At 32.6% G+C, this 20,416-nt stretch overlaps 1 pseudogene; it reads left to right on the top strand.

The window, feature by feature from the left end:
- The first annotated feature begins 7,862 nt into the window (after positions 1 to 7,862).
- Positions 7,863 to 12,491, top strand: LOC120164821 (annotated as a pseudogene).
- Positions 12,492 to 20,416: the final 7,925 nt, after the last annotated feature.

The following is a 20,416-nucleotide window of genomic DNA, read 5'->3' on the forward strand; positions in this document are numbered from 1 at the left end:
TTTTAATAGCAGAGTGGTAATTAGTGTTATACCACCACTCTGCCTGGGCTATCCACTTAGACCAAGATGTAGGTTTTAAAAAACACATACTTATGAGATATTGTTCTAAGCATTGGTTGGGTCTCTCAGTTTGCCCATCTGTCTCTGGATGATAGGCAGTACTGAAAAGTGTAGTTGTCCCCAATTGCTTAAGTAACTCCTGCCAGAATAGACTAGTGGAAGACTTGTCTCTATCAGAAATAGCTACCTTAGGAGGACCATGAAGCTTATAAACATGATCCAAATATATAACCACTTGCACCACTGTGTAGGGATGTGACAGTGACATAAAATGAGCATACTTAGTAAATTTATCAATCACCACCAAAATACAGTTGTGCTTTGCTGAAGGTGGCAACCCTTCAATAAAGTCCATTGTTATAATCTCCCAAGCATTGTGTGGAATTGGAATAGGTTGTAGTAGCCCTGACTTGGAAATGTGCTCACTTTTAGTTCTCTGACATACCTCACACTGTTGTATATGTTCCTGAATCATAAGCTTCATCTTTGGCCAAAAAAATAAGCTTTAATCCTCTGATAAGTAGCTTGAATACCTGAATGACCCCTTATAGTGAATCATGGGAAGCCACAATAATTTTCTGCCTTAGATCTCCCTTGCTGCCCACATAAACTCTGTCTTTAAAGTATATCACTCCTTTCCTTCTCTTCCAATCCTCACTCTTGTCAGGTTGAATAATTAAAATAGGAAGTTTCTCTTGAGCTAATAAGTCTCCTTCATAACTCTGCTCAATATCTTGCATCCAAGTAGGAACAATAACAGTAACCCCTATTTGCAGAAACTCACCAGAATCCATTTGATGTCTAGAAAGTGCATCTGTCACCTTGTTTTGCCTTTTCTGAACTGAATTGTATAATCCAACCCCAATAACTTAGTAAGACATTTCTTCTGAATAGTGGTAGTCATCTTTTGCTCTAATAAGTGTTTTAGAGGCTCATGATCTGTTTTAATGACAAATGAACTACTCTCCAAATAATGTCTCCAGTGTGACACTGCCATTAGGATAACCAAGTATTCCTTTTCATAGATAGAAAGGTCTGCATGTTTTGGTCTCAAAGCCTTACTTAAATAAGCTATAGGCCTTCCTCCTTGAGACAAAACAGCCCCAATTCCTTTTGAACTAGCATCAGTTTCCAAAAAACATTTCTGGTCAAAATTGGGTAAAGCCAAAACTGGAGCTTCACACATAACCTTTTTAATTTTTCAAATGCTAGTTTAGCTTCTGTAGACCAATGAAATCCATCCTTCTTCAACATATTGGTCAAAGGTTTACTCAATTCTCCATACCCCTTGATAAACTTTCTATAATACCCTGTCAAACCCAAAAATCCTCTCAAAGCTTTCAGATTTTTAGGTAAAGGCCACTGTTGCATAGCCTTTATTTTTCCAGGATCAGTTGCTACCCGTTTAGCTGAAATTAAATGTCCCAAATACACTACTTGTTGTTGGCCAAAAAAGCATTTACTCTTCTTGGCATACAACTTGTTTTTCAACAGAATTTCTAGCACCACTCTTAAATGTTTTTTATGTTCTGCCATACTAGGACTGTAAACACATGAACAAACCTCCTCAAATATACTGCAAACAAGTTATTCATCAAAGCTTGCAAAGTAGCTGGGGCATTAGTAAGGCCAAAAGGCATAACTTTAAATTCATAATGCCCTTGATGAGTTCTAAAAGCAGTTTTATGAACATCCTCATCTTTAATTCTAATTTGCCAATAACCAGGTCTCAAATCAATCTTGGAAAAGAATGTAGCTCCATGTAATTCATCTAATAAGTCTTCTACTATAGGAATAGGGAATTTATTCTTAACTGTATAAGAGTTATAGTCCACACAAAACCTCCAAGTTCCATCCTTTTTTCTAATAAGTAAACAAGGAGAAGCAAAAGGACTCTTACTTACTTGTATGATAGATGAGGATAACATATGAGCAATCTGTTTTTCCATTTCAATCTTGTGATGATGAGCAAATCTATAGGGTCTTAGATTGACTGGTTGTGTTCCCTGTTTAAGAACAATAGCATGATCATGTTTTCTGCTAGGAGGCATTCCATCAGGTTCCTCAAACACTTCCTTAAACTCTTATAATAACTCTTGTAAAGATAGAGGAATTATGCTTTCCTCCACTTCAGCATTCAACAAATAAATTTCTCCATTCACTTCAATACCTTTTGCAACTAACTTCTGAAATTTTTCTCCTGAAATTGGTATGAGTAATGGTAATTTCTAAGTCCCTCGAATTAGAACAGTCTGTTCATCCTTTTCAAAACTAATTGTTTTGGCCTTAAAATCCATCATTATAGGGCTAAACTCTTCCATCCAGTCTACCCCCAGTACCATATCACTACCCCCTAAGGACAAAACTCTAAAATCATGCTGAAATTCATAGCCTTGCATCTTCCAAGTCACCTTATTGCTTCTGGCAGTACTGAACAATTTTTCTCCATTAGCTACTGTAATAACTAATGGTTGAGTTTGAACTAGTTCTTCTCCTTCTTTGGCCCACTTAGGTGTCACAAAACTATGGGTGATGCCACTATCAATCAGCACATTAAGTGGTTTTCCTCTAATAAACCCTTGAATTCGTAAGGTAGTGTGCCCTACATTCCCTGTAATAGCATTGATAGAAATTTCCAAGGCTTCTTTGGCTACATCATTCCCTTCTCCAATTTCTTCTTCTGTCAATTCCTGATCAACAGAGTCTTTTTCTTCTTCCATACTGTTCAACTGTCTAACCTTGCACTGATATACAGGAGCAAATTTGTCCCCACATTTAAAACATAAATTATTTGCTCTTCTATATTCCAGTAAAATCTGCTTGGTATTAGTATTAGGAGGAATTGTCTTAGGCTGAAAACCCTTAGTCCCACTGCTTGGTTAACTACTTGCAGAAGTATAAGGAATTTTTTTTTGAGAAAATTTAGACTTCTTTCCTTCTATCTTATTAGCCAACTCATAAAGTTTGGCCTGCTTGTAAGCTTCAGACAAATTTCTAGGCTCCAATACTTTCACCTTATGTTTTAATTCCTCCTTGAGGCTACTAATGAAAATGGAAACAAAATAATCCTCCCCTAAATGCATATGATGTTATAGTAAATAGGGTCTTAACTCCTAAAACTTTTCTTGATACTCTTCTACACTACCCTTCTACATTAACTTATTAAATTCTTCAATGATATCTGAATAATATCTGTCATAAAATCTATGACTCAAATCAACCTCAAATTCATGCCAAGTCACTCTATGCTTCTGCATAATATAGCCATCAAACCAAGTCTCAGCCTTTCCCATTAAATACATTACAGCCACATCCAATTTTTGTTCCTCAGGAACTCCTAAGAGATTAAAATATTTTTGGCATTTTCTAACCCATCCTCTAGGATTACTACCATCAAACATCTGCATCTCTAATTTAGGATGAGGTAAAATAGGCCCTAAACTCCCAAATAACCCTTTACTATCCACTTTAGCCTCACTAGATCTGCCCTTAACATTTTCTTCCTGTAATGTCTGATTCAGAGGTAGAGTACCAGTAAACCCCATAGGTTTAGTAGCTAATATTCCTGGTTCATTAGGTTGAAAAGTATACTTCTCATGCTCACTAAGAACCGTAATCAAACATAGTTGTTTACCTTCACCTTTGTTTTGCTTTTCAACTGTTGATGGTTGACTGCCTGATTGACCAACTGTAGGATTCTCTGCAAATAACCTCTGTTCTCCATCATCCCATCCTCCAAGGTTTGTATCCTTCCCTCCAACTCTGCTTTCTGCTCAACCCACCAAGATGGTAAGGTCTCTTCCTTCACTTCTACTGCTTGTTCCGGTACTTCAATGGTTCCCTTGTTTTGCATCTTTTTTGTATTTCCCAGAGTGAAAAAATGGATTTTGGATCACAAAACTTAGCTCTGATTACCAATTTGTTATGTCTTAGGGTTGTTGTAAAGAAAATGAGAGATTTCATAAAGAAAGAAAGAGAGATACAGAAAACGTGTAATTTCATTCATGATTTTCCTTGGATTTCAGGTACAACTTATATATTCACAAGTACCTACAGCTGTAATTCTGCCAGCAAATCTAACAAACTAACTACTCATTTGCTGATTCACAGGATATCTCCAAGTGGGCTCACGTGCTGGCTTGTTTCCCTCAACTTCCTTCTATTCTGGGTCACTAATTGACTAGGCCCATTTGGCTAAGGATTAATAATATCAGCCTGCTCCTGCAGTCCACCCAACCTCATTTCTTTCGTTGCCTCAACCCTAAATCCCTCAGGTAATATCTCAATCCTTAATTCCCTTTTATTTTCCAATTTTAGCCGATTTTTCCCCATTTGCCTTCCTCGATTAATCCCCAATTCCTTCTGATCAAACCCTATTCTCCCTTCCATCATAACATACAATTACCATTGTCATCCAAAACCCAAATGGGAAATTCCATAAGATCAATAACCTAAAGCAAGTAGCAAGACTGGCTCAAACATTCTCTTCCAATGTGTGTTTAAATGAGCACACAAGCAATCCAAATAAAACTAACATAAAATCTGTTTGATCATAATTACAAAAATTTACTGAAGAATTTTACAGTAGGAACCGCCAATCCACTTAACTCAAAAGATCATGCGTCAAAGAACAAGCTCTCAGTTTTAAGCTTATACCAAAGGCCAAACTTGGGCAAGTGGTAAATGTCAAGTGACGAAACTTGCAACTTCTTTACATTAGTTTCTCAGGGATTTTAATAAAATCAACCAAATACCAGGCAAAACATAGCCTGTTATACAGGAGAGTCACAAGATCATTATACGTCTATCATAGCTAATCTTTAAAATAGGTACATTATTAAATGTAAGAAATCTCTAAACAAAGTCAAACCACTTATACAAGGACTAACACCCAATGAAGAAAGTAGTAAATAGAAGAGTACTCAAGCTTGACATTTTTTCCACACACACAAAAAATTTGTTAGGTGGACAGACTTTTTTCAGGTCGCAATGCATCTTATATAAAACTAGTATTTAGGATAATAAAAGGTTTGTGCACAAAATAGGGACAAAGGAAAATACGAAATCTGCAAATAAAATAGAAAATGAGGGGACGGTGGGGATAGGGGCTAAGGATGAGGATGGGGAAGTACCGAAGAAGAAAAGAAAGAATCACCCTTAGTAACAATGAGCATATGGAGTATGCCATTGCCTGCATTACATCGATCGCTGAACAAATTGCATCCTTCAATTTCAGGACATCAACCTGTAAGAATGAAGAGACAAGCAAACGCATCAACAACTGAGATACCACAGATGAAATGGCATACACAAAAGTCAAAAGAAGCAATCTACCCTTGACCCACAAACAATTGGAAGGCGGAGAGTGCTAGCCTTCAAAGCTTCAATAGCCCCAGATAATGAACTGCAATATTCATGGTCCAACAGAGCCAATTTTTCCAAAAAAATCATCTGCAGTCACCAACAAGAATAATGCATACTATAGTAGTCAATTGATGACAAAGCATCTGATAGCATGAACCTGAAACATGCAATTCAAAGCAGTTACTGGAAAGTCATAAGAAAATAAATTTCAGGTTTCTTGAAATGAAGTGAAAGTTAGCAATGTATACTGAAGTGGTTAGGCATTCAAGTTCCAGTTTTAAGCAGAATAGAAAAGGAGGAGGGGAAAGAGAGACATCAAGATTGAGCAAAACAGAGAAGTGTACACTTTGAAACAGGGATTCAAATCATGGTCCGAACACGCGATATCGTCCACAAAATAGTGATTTTGTCACCGTCTAGTTACCCGCTATACCCGTAATAGCGCCCACGACGGCTGCAATCACGATAAACTCAAAATTACCGAAAACGCGACCGCGATTTGAAACTCTGCTTTGAAATGCAATGCCTTACCAAAAAAACCTAGTGATAAATGTGTTAAGATCTAAGGGTCGCTAGAGAAGGTTAGAGAGAAATTTGGTGGCGCTAGATGTTGTTTGATGATGATTGAAGGGTCGAGAAGAAGAGCCCTCCATTGGAGAATAAGCAGTAGATAGGTTTGGGTAAACGGCGGGAAATAAAAAAATGGTTGAAGGTGAAAAAAATGAAAAATAGTTAAAGGGGCGGGGCGCGAGACTTAGAAACTGTACACTTGCAGCGTTTATATAAAAAAAACGTCTATAAAGTATGAGTTTATAGCAGCGTTTGTATAAAAACGCCACTAAAATATGATTCTTTAGCGGTGTTTGTATACAAACGCCACTAATATACTGATAATTTCTGACGTTTATTCAAAAAACTTCATTGCAGTATGAATCTCTTATGGTGTTTTTCAAATACGCCATTATATATATGTCCTATTACGGCGTTTGTATAAAAACATCACTAAACTATGAGTCTTTAGCGGCGTTTGTATATAAACGTCGCAATATGCATAAAATTAGTGGTGTTTCTATCAAAATGCCGATAAATTTGTTATTTTTTGTCGTTTGTTTAAAAAACGCCGCGATAAAATAAAGTTACCGGCGTTTGTTCAAAAAAACCTGCTAAAAATGCCGCTATAAACTTATTTTACTGTAGTGTAGTGGTACGTTTCAATACGTTGCTTTTGATAATATATTGTAGTGTGTGACATGCGTCGTAAAATTTTCCTACTTCGAATATTTGACATAGTTCCGTCACTGATAATACATATCATCCAACCAAATATGTCAACGGATGGGTTACCTGTTACAGAGAGCATATCATGATTTAGTGAGAAAGACTACTCAACATCTTCCATTTCTTATTACATAACACCGTTCCTTTTGTTTCCGGTCCCAACACATGGATATATGTCCCCCACGTTCCCCCCGCACAGTCCACGTTTCATCTACTCCCTTATCTTCCATTCTTTTCACGTTTATCTACATGTTTGTGTATGTCCATCATTATTCACAATCATACACATTAATAAAATTCATTCCAATAATTTTTTGTTTGCATTAATAAAATGAATTGTCATATTCATTCGAATATCTTTTAGCTTAAATTAATAAAATGAATCATCATTATTTATATCATCAATCACATGTATGATTTTTTTTCATAGTAATTTACGCCAACCATTTACTATCATGAAAGTAAAATAAAACTATAATAGAAAACGAGTTTTAATTATAAAAATGAAAGGAAAAAGAAAGATCTCTTAAACGTTGACAAACAGTTATGAGGAATCAAATTAGCAATGAAATCTAGACAAGTTAATTAAAGGGTTGTTTGTTTATTTCAGAATGATTAAGCGCTAAATGATTCCAATGTTAAATGATTCAGAGGCTCTGTATGAATTAACTCTGAATGTGACATGCTGTTTGATAATGGCTCTGAATCATTTAGAATATACTTCTGTGCTGAATCATTTAGAATATATTTCTGTGCTGAATCATTCAGCATTATTTTGCTAAATCAATCAACACTGAATCATTCAAAGATACGAAACAAACGCGCTGAATTATTCGATTAAAAGATAAACAAACGGCCCCTAAAACTACTATTTCATATTCAATGAAGCATTGCATCCTATGCGTCTATAATTTAAGCGGAAGAAAAAAGATCAAAACATAGGCTATTGTTTTATAATAAACGTTTGATTTTCCATGCTGTTAATGGCTTAAAAAGTTCAAAATTTGATTTTTTAGTATTAAATATAATAAATGTTTGATTTTGAAGATAATTGGCGGATTCAAATGCCAAGAAGTTGCTAGATTTAAGGAGAGTGTTTGACGTCCGTCTTCTATTTTTATTTGTTACAACTTCCAACGAGTATAACTTGGGTTCGTCGCTCACGGTCATGCTTGAGTGAGCGAGAAAAAGAAAGAAAAACACACACAAATCCAAGAAGAAAACAGATTAAACGAGGAAAAAGCATGGGAAGATCCGCTTCCTGTTTCAAAATCATTACTTGCGGCAGCGATTCCGTTGAAGATGACGACGCGATCGATGTTCCTCAGGCACTTCATTCTCTCCTTTACGGCTACTGTTTTTATTATTCGTTCTTTGTTTGATTTGGATTTTATGTGCTGTTCTTCGAATTGTGGTTGATGTTTTAGTTGCTTTAATTGAACTTTCTGTCGTTTTTTAGAAACTTATTCAGCTTGTGATTTGCTTGATGAATCGGATCTTTAAAAAACTTCAGTATTTTAAGATCGGATAATATCGTGTTTGCACTTAGTTCAGAAAATTCATAGCTGCCTTCTTTTATTTGATTGCTTCTACAATTTATGAATTGAAATTGTTTTTAAGTTGCTGTTTACAAATCCAGTGAGGTTTTAAATTCTATTCTGTTCTAACTGGATTTTTCAGATATGGCAAGTTATAATGTGATTTGAAATGCTGAATTTGTATTTATTTACCTTTTCTTCAATCTGTTTGATGTTAATTCTGATGTTATTGTTTAGAATGGCAATTTTCCAATTTGGAAACTTAACAGCGTAGAATGTTTATTGAGGAAATGTTTGTTTGTTAGATATAGTGGTCCGTCTTGTGTCTCTTAATGCAAATAACAATTCTGTACCGCTATGCCCTTGATGAGACTCGGTAGTCATTTGAATTCACTTGAACATTGATGCTTACGAGCCTAATAAATTAGTACTTTCCAGGTAAAAATTTACAGTGAAATGCATTTTAGTTCTCCTAAAATAATCAATTTTCTTTTTTATTTTTTATTTTTTTTGCATGTCCCTTGAAGCTGAATTATGCTATTTAAAATTTATCCCAGAACAAGAGATCAGGTGACAAAAAGGGATGGAGTTTTCGAAAGAGATCTGAACCTCATCGTGTGCTTAGCAACACCGTGATACAAGAAGCTTCTTCTGGACTCAAGGAAAGTCCAGAATCTGCCAGTTATGTTCAACAGTCTGATGTCTCCATTGCTCCTGAGAAAGCCCCCACAGTTCAGTACAATGAAGAGAAACCTCAGTTGCCAACTCCAAAAGAGTGCGTTGAGGAAAAATCTCAGTTGGTGGCACCAAAAGAGCCTGTTGAAGAAAATTCTCAGTTGTTGACCGCTGAGGACTCAAAACTGTATGATCCTGTTGTTGCCACCACAAATGAGGCTAAAGATGATGCAAGCATGGATGATACTGTTATCATTGTCATCCAGACTGCTATTAGAGGGTTCTTGGTATTAGTGCATTCACAATGTGAATTTAAACCTTACTAATCTGTGGTTTTTTACTTCTAATTTTATGGTTTCTTTTGCAGGCGCGAAAAGAGCTAGGGAAGCTTAAGAATTTAGTAAAGTTGCAGGCTGCTGTACGTGGGCACTTGGTTCGAAGACGTGCTGTGGGGACCTTACGATGCGTTCAAGCTATTGTCAAAATGCAACTTCTTGTTCGTGCTCGTCGTGCTCATCTATCTCAAGATGGCTCTTATGCTGCAAAGAAACTGGATAGCAAGGACGATAAAGACGATCAAAGTTTGGTAATTCTTTCAGCTCACATTAATAGTTAGGATTTAGGAGTCACAAGGCTGTTTTCCTTCCATGTTCTGGTTCATAGTTTATTGATAGGATGAACCGTTTCTTTTCTAAGAACACTTTGGCTTGTATTCTTTGAACCAAGACCTATGTTCTCTATATCGACCCATGTCCTCTGTCCTCATTGGTGTTTGGATTTAGGCATGATTTCTTTATTTTATGTAGATTCTTCTGGTTAATTAAGTGGTGTGTGTACTGTGTAGTGCTGCCTAGATGACCTGCTCATAATTAAGAGCACATTCTGCAAGCATGTTATTATTGTCTAGTATGAAGGTTCAAAGTGATCAAGTATTCACTTCTGCCCACCTGGCACAAGTCTAGTTTTAAACTTGGGCTTCTGGACAGTGAGTTCTATCTTTAAGATGTGTGATCTTAGTTTTTAGTTTCTGTTTCCGCAAGAGATGCAAGTAGTATTTTGTTTACTTAAATTATGGGCTAAACGGGGCTAATGAACTCATATTTATGATATTTTTTTAATTGTTTTCTTTTGTATGAAATCGGGAAACAATTTTATTCATTATTCTTTCTTTTATTCCTGGATCAGGGAAACTCGGAAATAACAAATAATGCTTCTTCCACACTGATAGAGAAGCTGCTTAGCAATAGGTTTGCTCGTCAGGTATGTGACATCGACATTCTTTGGCTTCATGACTTTTAACTGTTTGCTGGCAGCTGTCTCTCTAAACATGTCTACCCAACCATTACTTGGAATTTGCTTTAATGGCAGCTGATGGATTCAACACCCAAGACCAAACCTATCCACATCAGTTGTGATCCATCAAAACCAAGTTCGGCTTGGAGCTGGTTGGAGAGGTGGATGTCTGCGTCATCATCTGGAAAGCTCCAATAACAAAGTTACCCGTTGAACAAGCAGGAAAAGAGAAAAGTGACAACTTCGACGCCCCACTTGATGCTAAAGTTCCATCCGAAGCTATTTCTGAGTCAAATGAGCCGAAGTCTGTTGCAAGTAAGCAACTAGTTTCATCAGGGTGTGAAGAGAATCTAGTCACCTATGATGCTGCCAACTCCAAGCTTGAGGCCTGCCAGAAAACTTCTTCTTCGGTAACAGGTTTGGAGCAATCTCAGATTGACATCATTAATACATCTGACGTGAAAGAGACCTTGCTGGTTCGAACAATGCAAACAGATGCATACTCGCAAACAGAAGCCAGTTTTCTTTCTAACAAGCCTGAAATAGAGAGCGAACAACCTAATAGTTCTATTGAAAGAGTTGCTTCTGAACAGCTAGAAACAGAGGCAAAGAAAGTTGCATTGGATCAATAAAGGTGAGTAATTCTGCAGTTATAGCTGCACTAACAAAATTTTCAGAGTTAAGTTCAACAGCCAATTCAAGTAGATCAGTTGATTCATACTGTGAAGATGTTGGAGTTTCCGACTTGAATACCGTGTCATTTGGGGCAGATACAGTAATCAGGTCAAAGGAGCCAAGCATTGCAGAAAATCCAGTCAGTAATCGGACGGGTCAACATGGTGGCTCCGAATGTAGCACTGAACTTTCTGTCACTTCGAACCTTGATTCACCTGATAGATCTGAAGTTGGAACCATAGAATATGAAAATGGAGCCAAAGTTTCTGAACAACAAAATTGCAGTTCTAACAATGCAAAGATTTGGATGTTAAAGACATTGATAAAATTGGAATCCCAGTGCCTGGTTCGTTTCCATCGCCGAAGAAGCTTGATGACACTAAAGGTGAATCGGCAAATTTAATTGTTCTCGACTCCCCTGAACTAGAGCAGGAACCAACATCTAATCTGCTGAGAGGACAGGACTCCGAGAAAGTTTATCAAGCATTTAGATCATCCCCAGAAGCCTCACCCAGGAGCCATATGACTGTTCCTGACTCCCAAGGAACACCATCTAGTCAGGTATCAGTGAAAACTGAAAAAGAAGAAAATTGACAACAGCAGTCAAAAGCGCAAATCTCTGTCTGCTGCTACGGGTTCTCCAACTGCAACACGTGATGGTGATGCAAGTAGTATGGCACAATCATCCAGAGATCAAAGAAGTGGGAAGAGACGGAATTCCTTTGGTTCAACAAGGCCTGAGAACATTGATGAGGAACCAAGAGATAGTAACAGTAGCAATTCTCTTCCCCGTTTCATGCAAGCCACAGAATCTGCAAGAGCTAAGGTTAATGCAAATAACTCTCCAAGATCATGTCCAGATGTGCAAGACAGATATATCAAAAAGAGACATTCCTTACCCGGTGCTAGTGGAAAGCAGTCTTCTCCAAGAATCCAGCCATCATTTTCTCAAGCACAGCAGGGTGCAAAAACAAATGGAACTAATACTCTTAATGGTATGATCTTATTATATTCAATTGCTAATGTTGCTATATACAGTTCGCATCCATTGTTGCTAGCTTATCTTTTTAAAGGATATTGTACTTTTCATACTAGAAATTAGCATCCAAGTAATTGATCTCCATAAATAGTGAAGTTTATAAGATCAGTTTTAGTCATTTTCAGCTGCATTTTCAGGGAGATAGAAAGGATCAGGGCTTCTAGGTTCCACACATTAGTGACTTGTGCTTAATTGCTAGAATCCTTTTTCTTTACAGATAGAAGATGGCAAACGTGAAGGCTTATTCGCTGTAACCTTATACGATGGTAAACAACCTAGAAGATTGATAAGTGAAGCTGATTATCGGACATACTATCGGTTTTTTCCTGGTAAAGCATTACACCGCTTCATGTCATCTACATATAGGGTTTGGCAAGGAATGAGGATATATATAAAAGCAAAAATACATTATGTTTTACATTCTGCGTGTGTGTGATATTATACTATTTTTGCTGCGGCATTGTTTTGAAATGCCTTTTCGGAGTTTGAGAACATGATTGTAAAGTGGAGATTAGAAAGGGTTTTGATCACTCTTTTTGCTTTATTAACACCGCCAATCTTTGTTGTATTGGATTTGGCTACCACTTTTATTTCTATCTATATATCTATGGAACAAATTTCTATGTATATATAACTTGATTTTAGATATATTCAAGATTTATATGATTATTAGATGCTAAAGAATCATAGATAATTGGCATTTAAGTATAGTTCATTGCTGTACTAAATACCTAGTGTGTATTTCGCTAATTTATGGATTTTTTTATTTCATCATTGTTTAAAACGCCGTCGTGTTTGCACTTAAATCTGACCGTACCTATCTTCTTTAATTTTGATTTTGATTTTGGCATTGCCTTAATGGCGGAGCATACTCCACCTTGATGTTGCCACGCATACGGACGACAAGAATTCACTAGGATCTCGACATGGGGGTATGGGTGCGGAAATATTACACAAAGATAGATGATAGACGAGGATGGTAATACAAAAAGAGAACGAAAAAATTACAAAAGAAAACCAAGTTGGAGAGGAATTTGATAGAGTAAAAGGTGATGTCTTGCTTGTTTGCAAGTTTTCCCACGTGGTGGTACTTTATTTTGGCTTTTTAGGTTGGCTTCCATGTTTGTACTTTTCTTATTGTTGCTTCATATTCGTTTAGGGTTTAATGACGGAGGTGTTGATAATGCTCTACTCTATTTGGCGTCTTTTTGGTCCCTTCAATTATAAAACAGGGATGGTCTTCAATTTCCATATTTGCTATCCCTTTTAGTAGTGGTATGGGTTTTTCATCAGAGATGGTTTCTTCTAAAGGAAAGCTTTGAATCATTTTTCTTTTCGCGTCAGTCCGGAATTTATGTCCTCTTTCATTAAGTACAAATCCAGCCATGACTTTTAAGTCAACTCTTGCTTGTATTTGATAACAGGTAAGGTCTTCAATACATTTATCAATTGATTGTTTTAATCCTTCCGACTCTTCCTCTTGCATCAGGAAGACAACAATGATTTGATAACGTAATTACATGTCAAATCTGATATGGTTGATAGAATTTCTCTATCAAAAATACCAATAAGATTATATATTTCAATATGAAAATAATAATCTTCGTTTTGATTTTTTTTTTCTTACTAAATTTCTTAGTTGAGATTTAATAAAAGATGAAAAATCTTTTATCAGATGTAAAGAAAATTTATGTAGCATTAGTTGTCTAACAAATCCTATATTGCTTATATTACATGATTCATAATCAAGACTAAATTTTATATAAAACTATATTTCTTCTGCAAGATTCATAGTTAAATAGGCTTATTGATAATATTTGGACAAAGTAGTTTAAATTGAACTTGCATTTTACGAACTGCTCTATCAATTTTTATATGTCTATAGGTAAAACATAGAAAGTTTTATTATGTAAACTTAATCGATATATTTTTATTAAAATAAGATTTGTTTTTGCCTTTTTTTTAAATATTGACATATTTTAAGAAGATTGTTTATTTCTTCTTTTGTTAAATAACTCATTTCAAAGAATGTCGAATCTCTACAGGTTAGAGAATTCAATAATAATTCTTCAGCTTAAATTATTCTTTCAACTAAAATTTCTGAAAGTGTAGAAAGAGATTTTTGAAAATTTTCTTTTTGATTAGTGATATGATTATTTTCATATCTCATTAATCAAATTATATAAATTTAATTCTAAACCATGGTTATAAAAATCTTTAATTTCATCTTCTTTTTTGTTTTTGACTGTTGTGGTTTTAATATTGTTTTTTTCCTTTTTTTGTTTATAATTTCAACATAGCTTTATTAATATGCCGAATTTGGATCTTGTAACCACTACAGTTGGTTTTCTGAAGATGTTATTGAAAATTGTTATGCAACTCCTTTAGGATAAGGAATATATTATCATTGGTTGGGATAATATATTACCGGAAGTTGTACTGGCACAAATCCTTGGTTAGAATTTTGTGATCTTAGAATCCCTTTGTTGGATTTTTTCAAACAGTTGTTCATTCTTCTACTATTTCTAGAGGTTTTTTTTTACTTTATCCATTTGGCCTACTAATAAAATCACCAATAACATTATTAGTGCCTTTAATATATAAAACTTCAAAATTAAAAGTACATAATTCATTATACCATCTAATTCTTTTAGATATTGCCTCCAATTTTTTATTGGTGAAAAATTATTTAACTATTTGATTATCAGTTTTTATTATGAATTTCTCGAGTGTTAAATAAATAAGAAATTTTTGTATACCATTACGGCTAACAATTTTTTTTAAAAAAATTACATAATTAATTTCGTTGGTTTGAACTTACATTATTTGTATATATATATTAATTTTGTATCATCTATTGTTTTGGCTTTTAAAACACAACCCCAATATTATTTTGAGGCATCTGTTTCTAATATAAACTTTTGGAATATCTGTTATTTTATAATTAAATTTTTTAATTAATTTTCAAGTCTTGTTTAGTCTTGAAAATGATACATTATGTTTTTAATTTATCATATAACATACTAACTTTTTCAGATAATTTTGAAAATAAGATTCTTCCATAATGATCTATTCCTAAAAATTGTTGAAGTTGTTTTTTGTCTATAATATGATCTTGTAGTTTCAGACCATTTGAAGATAATTTTAATCCTAAAAATTCTATTTCTATTTTTTTCTAATTCTATTTTCTTAAGACTAAGTATGATTCCATGTTTTATGAATTCTTGTGAAATAATATTTAAATGTCTTAAATATAATTCCAGTGTTTCTGAAAAATACTAGAATATCATCTATATAGACTATGCAGAATTTTTTATATCTATTATAAATTGAGTTCATTCATCTTTGGAAGACTTGTGGTGCATTGCATAATCCAAAAGATATTACCTTCCATTGATAATGTCCATTGGATACATTAGAGATTGTCAATTTTTTGACTCATCAGTTAGCATGATTTGCCAAAATCCTGACTTACAATCAAATTTACTAAAATATCTAGTTTGTTTAGCTTGATTTATTAATACATTTTTTCTTGGAATAAAATAGACACAAAAAATAATATTTTGGTTTTAGTTTTTCATAATTAATTATCATTCTTGCTTTTCATCTTTTAATCTCAGCATGGTTTCTTACCATGAATGATGGACTACAGAGTGGACTATTAGTTGGTTCTATTAATCATTTATCTAGTAATTCTGTTATTTGAATATCAAATTTATCTATATCTTGTTTAGTATTGATCATAGGTTTTACTCATATTATTTTATTGGAATTTGTCAATTTTATACTATAATATCTAAGACTATTTTCCTATGATTTTAGTGGTTCTTCACTAAAATTATTTTTCTAATATTTTAAACATCCAATGATTTATTTCTAGATTTTTAATTTTTTTCTTGGTGGTATAAAATATTTCTCACACATATATTTATGATTCTCTATTAACGGTATTTCTACATAAGTTTTTTCTGCATATAAAATTATCATTTTTTTATTTATAGAAAATGGTAAGTGTTGGTAAATAAAATCATTTCCTAATAATATGTCTCCATGCATTTTTGGAAAGCATAATATTTTAGGAATTGCAAATATAACATTGTTTATGTAGATTGGTATATTTTTAGCTTTATATTAAATAATTGTTTCATTATCATATATTCCTACAGCTCTAATAAGATTTTTCATTAGTTCCCATTTTTCTACTGGAATTGTATTTTTTCGACAACTACGGGTTGGAACTTCTATATCTAAGTAGGCATGTAAAGAATATGTGTTATATTCACTAAACTGAAATGTTATTTCAATATATATATATATATATATATATATATATATATATATAATATTTTCTAGATTGAAATCTTGAAAAAGTAATTATTTCTTTTTCAAGTTTCATTTGTTGTATTATAACTGAGGTATTTTTTATTCTATTCTAATGCATTTAGAATTTATGCTTGGTTCAGATGGAAAAATAGGAATATGAATTGTTTTCATTTCTATTGGTGTATTATTATTTTCTTCTTTTTCATCATCATTTATAACTAGAAGATGGTAAAACTGTGTTTTGGTTATCAACTATTGATGTATTTTTAAAATATAATTTATCTCTTAAAGCAACATATTCTATTGCGTTTAGAGGTTTAGGAGTACTTGAATTTTCTAATATATGTTCTCTTGGTAAAGATAAATCTTTTAAATGTAATAATTTAGATTGGATTTTAAAAGTAAATTTATTTGGTTCAAAGAGTTCAATAATTTTGTTATTGGCCTCTTTTATTTCTACTTCAGCTGTATTAGAAAATTCATTTATAGAAGTCCAATTAATTGCTAGATCTTCTGCTAAATCTTTAATATCAAAATTCTTGGTTGGAATTCTTAAACATAAATATTGGGTAAACTATGCGAATAATCCCCTTTGTTTTCGGTTTGACCAACTTTGGTCACCAATTTAAAAATTAAAGGTACATGGTCCTTAACGTTTTTGATCCATTTGATTTTAGTCCCTTAGTCGTTACTCTAGTTAACCTTTTAACAAAAGTAATAAGTGAAAATTAAAATTTTTAAAAAAAATACTTCTTATTCACCACCCCTATAAACACATTCTTATTAAGATGTTAGAATTAAACTTGGACCTTTCAGGAGGCCTGCTCCATACCAAAATCGTGTTTCGTGCTTCTTTTTAAACCTAAAAGAAAAAATTGTTTAAAGAGTTATCCCCTTAAAAAAATTTAGTGGTGTAGGTTCATCTATTGTAATGGCAAGTCCAGGTCTTCAGAGTGGGTTGTCACGCCAACTCTTTCACAAGTGGTGTTTCGATAAGAAAAATGCATGTGTTATACCTGATTATGTTATTGGTGGGACGCTTGCAAAAACAGTTATTAATGAACTGAAGAAGTGACACTCATGAATGATCTAAATGCTCTTTTATACATACATGTTTACCTATGCAGACTATGCTCAGATAAGTACTATCTTGAAAGAGCTTATGTCTCCCCACATAATTATTGTTCATGAAGAAACAAATGAGATGGGAAGACTCAAACAATAGTTTCGTCGAGTTTACCAATGACAACACCAAAATTATTAACCCGAAGAATTTTTAGTTTGTTGAGATGTATTTTAACTCTGAAAAATGGCTAATACTATTGGAAGATTGGATGAAAAGACCCTAGAAATAGGTGAAATTGTTAGTGGTATTCTGGTTAATAAAGGTTTCACATACCAAATAATGGCTCCCAATGATCTCCATATCTTCTCAAAGCTTTCAACCATAAAATTATTCCCCCATTTATTTTTTGTTCGTTTATAGTTCAAATTTGTTCTATGTAGAGTTTAATTGTTATACATTTCATTTGATTTTTCTATTTATTCAGCTTTTACTTGGATCATGTTACTTCCCTTTCATATTTTCTAGAGAATGTTTGTTTCTTAGGGGGTAAAGTTATTTTGTAAGTTGTACTCACCTAATATACTCCATACCAATACATTTGCTGTGAACTTAAAGGAATGAGGGAAAGGGATAGATAAAAGAAGAAGAAGCTGTGAACTTAAAGGAATGAGGAAAAGGAATAGATAGAAGAAGAAGAAGAAGAAGATACTTGAGTTTATGAATTTTTTAATAAATTTTTATTCCACGTCACTTACAATTGGTGACTTATATGGATAACTAGAATTAGTAACTACGGACTAAAATCGAATAGCGTTATGGATTAAAATCGAATGGCGTTATGGATTAAAATCGAATGGACCGATAACATTAAGGACCATATACTCTTAGATACTTGAGTTTATGATTTTTTTAATAAATTTTTATTCCACGTCACTTACAATTGGTGACTTATATGGATAACTAGAATTAATAACTAAGGACTAAAATCGAATAGCGTTATGGATTAAAATCGAATGGACCGATAACATTAAGGACCATATACTCTTAATTTTCAAATTGGTGACCAAATTCGGTCATATGAAAAAAAAGGAACTATCCGCATAGTTTACCCTATAAACATTCAATTTGGTTTAACTCTAAACCCATTATAACTCTCGTATGTAAATTAGATTGAATTCCTCGTATAAGCGTTTTTATTGAATTTTCAAATATTTTATCTAAAAGTACTACCAAAATTGGTATATCATGTCCTCTTCTAAATAGAGCTCTTGTCGTTGTCATAATCACTCCTAAATGATTTTTTACTATTTTTTCAATGTACCTTTGACTCTATATTTTTAAATTTAGATATTTTATATATTTCTTTTTTAGAAATATGATTTTTATTTATTTTTACTATCACATCATTAGAGAGATTGTTTTCTTCTCCAATAATACTACCTAATGTTATGGCTTTTTGTTCATTATTTGGTATTTCTTCTAATTGATTATTAGAACTACTATGTAACATAAATATAAACTCATCATCATCACTATTAACTTTTTTTTATATTAATTTATATAATATTTCATTATGATTTATTTCTTTTTTTAACAAAACTTCGAACTCTTGTTCTTCAAATGTTTTAATCATCTTTTTTGCATTGTTGCCTTTTTTTAAAGATAAGTTGTTGCTATATGACATTCTCTATCACAAATAAAACATATAAAATTTAATTTTTTATTCTTCAAACTTTTAAAAGCTTTTCTTCTAATAAATTTTCTTCTTCAGTTAGTATTTGGATACCTATATTGTTTCCAAGATTTTCACCTAACCAACTTGTATTTTTTATTTTTATTTATTTTATTTGAACGTATTTGTTTACATCTAAATTCTCATTCATTTTCTAAAATTTTTGTACAGTGTCTACTATTTAATTTATTTTCATTTGTTTAGTAACTTTAGTTTGTAGAGAATATTTAGTAATTCTTTCTCTAACTAAACTAATTCTATTTCCCATAGAATCTATTTATCTAATTTCAACACCAGGTAATCTACTATATTTTTCAAGATAAATTTCATATTTGTTTATGTAAAGCTCATCTAAAGGTGATGATAATTTATGAACATATTGATTTTCTTAAAATTCTATTTCTTTTATTTTTTATATTCATGAAGATTTTTTAGAAAATTCTTCTAAATATCTTATATCACATAATTTTATTTTTAATAAAGTATAGCTTGCTTAATTGTCTTGATCTTGTTTGTCTGTATATCCACAAAATTCTATTTTTAGAATTTATGTTAATCATTTTAAAATATCTTTAGGCGTTTGAATTTAGTTAATTAATCGAACTTTTCATTCCAAACCTATTATTGATTCTTTCCATCTACAAAGAAATTGTAAAACATCACCTTGAAAAGTTCCAACAAAATCATTTAAATAAAAGTTGTCTAATTATTGTTGTTTACAACAATTGCCATAGATTGTGATTAATCATCTATTATTTTTTCATAGTCTGATATAGAAACATTAGTTAACTCTAAATATACTCATCTTTTTGGAACATTTCTTTTATTAAGAGTTTATGTACTTGAGGAATTAGTTGTGAAGTTTCTCTTGTGTGTTTAGTTTCAACTTCATTTGTGTAGATATTTTCTACTTGTTCTCCCATTATTCTAGTCGTATTATAGTCTTGTTTGTTATTTCGATCAAAAGACCTTAAACAACCATCTTCAAAAAGATCAAGATATAATTTTCTTTTTCCTTCTGAATCTGGATCCGATTGATCAATTTCCATAAGTTCTAGAATATTAGTATTTTCTTCTGTTGAAGAATCTTTCTCTTCATCAGATGAATCTAAAGCACTTATAGCTTCCATTTCTTATGAATAAGAACTACTATTACTACTTTATGTAGTATCATAATTAAACATATAATGATAATTAAATAAAACAAATAATTATTTATGTTCTTCCTAAAGTTTTTCTATTAATTTTAAATATTTAATATTTTTTATTTTATCTTTGGTTGTGGAAAATTTTAATTTTCAGTATTCCATTAGTTTTTATAGGATTGAAAATGATATTTTTATTGAGGTGTAAACCTCTTTTATTTTTTATTT

This window comes from Hibiscus syriacus, unplaced genomic scaffold (assembly GCF_006381635.1).
Source record: "Hibiscus syriacus cultivar Baekdansim isolate YM2019G1 unplaced genomic scaffold, ASM638163v2 tig00111543_pilon, whole genome shotgun sequence".
NCBI lineage: Eukaryota > Viridiplantae > Streptophyta > Magnoliopsida > Malvales > Malvaceae > Hibiscus > Hibiscus syriacus.